This window comes from Vicugna pacos, chromosome 6, assembly GCF_048564905.1.
Source record: "Vicugna pacos chromosome 6, VicPac4, whole genome shotgun sequence".
Classification (NCBI taxonomy): domain Eukaryota; kingdom Metazoa; phylum Chordata; class Mammalia; order Artiodactyla; family Camelidae; genus Vicugna; species Vicugna pacos.
In genome coordinates, this window is record NC_132992.1 from 326,384 (window position 1) to 328,610 (window position 2,227).

Below are 2,227 nucleotides of genomic sequence, written 5' to 3' on the forward strand. Positions count from 1 at the left end.
CTGCAGGCAGCAGGCTCTCCCAGCACAGATTTCTAAGACTACAAATCAATGCCCACCATGTTGCCACTGCCAGGCAATCCTCCAGGATTTCTCTAGTGAGCACATTTCCCCGCTTATCACTCAGTCGTGTCAACATTCTCTGCTCTCTGCACACCTCTAAGCTTCCCTCTGTCTCTTCCCTGACTCCCAGCAGATGGCCTTGCCTCCTGCTTCAGAGAGAATGACGTGTTACTGGAAAGGAACTCGCTCACCTGCAGCAAATCTGCTCACCTCACCTTTTATCTGTCTCTCTCCCACCTGGACTCTAGCTGTAGTTGTTCTTAATTTAGTGAGTTTAGTTGACATATATATACACAGTTAAAAGCATAGCACACTATAGGCTACCTTCTACGGCTTACTTTTTAATTTAACATAGAGTGTGTGATTCATTCATTTCATTGCATGTACCTGCATTTCATTTGTTTTAACTGATCTTAAGTATTGTGTGTGTGAAAATAACACAAGAGAATGGTAAGCCAGGATTCAGGATGATGGTTACTTCCTGTGAGAGGAGGCCAAGAGCATGATAGGGAAAGAGGACACAGTATGTCACTGTCAATATTCCTGTTATGATGCTGGGTGATAAGTTCATAGCTGTGTCTTATAATACTAATTTTAATACATAAATACCTCTGACAGTCACCTACGATGAGAATGTTTCATGAACCAAGACATACAATGGATAATATTACATCATTATTGTTATGTAATCTTGTTATATTATACATTAATCATAATCTTACATTATTTGTTATGGGTTATATGTTATATAGGTGCATGAATTATATATTACGTATATAAACACCTACATATGTATTATATACTATGCTAATAAATAAACAGAACATAATATGCTAGTATATCTTCTATTATGTATAATTTAATAAATAATATCATACTATATCCTGTTATATGACATGGCACATAATCTTTAATAAAATAAGAAATCTGTCAATATATATTGGTAATTAATAAAATTTTTTAAAAAAGCCCACAGCTTTTAACGCCGACACCACTCCTGCTGTCACTATCTTTCCTCTTACCTTTCATGGTCGTGGTCCTCACGGTGCTATCCGTTCCCCCTTTCATCTCCTTATCCTGAACCTTCCTCCTCCTCCCTTCGCATGCTGGCTTCTGCCCCGTGGTCCCTCTAGTCACCAGAGGCCTCTGGGGCACTGATTTGCAGGCACAGTCTCAGGCCCCAGCTCACCTGGGTGTTCGCCGCCTCTGCTACCGCTGGTGGGGGCGGGGCAGGGGGCAAAGTGCACCTCTTGTCCTGGAAGAGAACACAGCACAGACTCAGTGACCAGCAGCAGGTGTGGCCCGGACCTGCAGGACTTGGGGGAGAGCCAGACTGTCTTCATCCAGAAAGGGGGCACTTGGAGTGTGAAGAAACCCAGTTCTCACTGCCCCTGAAGTGAGGAAAACACCCTCAGGTGAGTTAAAGTGCTTATGACATAGGTCTGTTGGCTGGAAAGGACAAACGGGCCCCTAAGAGGAGGTTAGGTGATGTTCCAGGCCCCACGAAAGCCCTAAGGGCTGGCTGGGAAGCAGGCTGGACGCTCCACTGGACCCAGTGTCCCCTCGGGGGTGGGGCCTTCTGGAACAAGCAGAAAGCCCTCGGTCTCTGGGGGGAACGCGGCAGTGTGGGAGCATCCCTGCAGAGAGTCAAGTGAATTCAGGGCCTGTGGGATCCGTTTGTATGGCCACATCGAGCCTCAGCAGAAGCCACAGCAGGTGTGGATTTCTGTCTCTCCAGCTGTCATCTTCGTGTCTGAGTGCCAGGCTTCAGACCCGATCCCCTGGGGTGCTAGGACAGTTATAGACAGAGGCGGCTCGGGGAGGCCCCAAGAGGGCTGTACTGGCCTTCCTGCCGACACGATTACACGAAGATCAAACAATCCATCGATGGGAAGAAAATAAGAACCATGATCACATCTGGACCCCAAGCTTAGATGTGGTATATGGGTGACATTTATCAACAATCCAGTGAGGTTCTGGCCAGGGCAGCAAGCCAGGAGTGACACTGAGGAGCATCATTGTGCAGAGGCTGGACTGGGGATCTGCAGGCTCCTCCCAGGAGAAGCCTCAGTGTTTGGGAGGTGGCTAACATGCCTCCTTCGTGTCACCAGCAAGTGGTGCCACCTGCAGAAAATCAGCTGTAATCCTGGGATGGATCAGCCCTGAG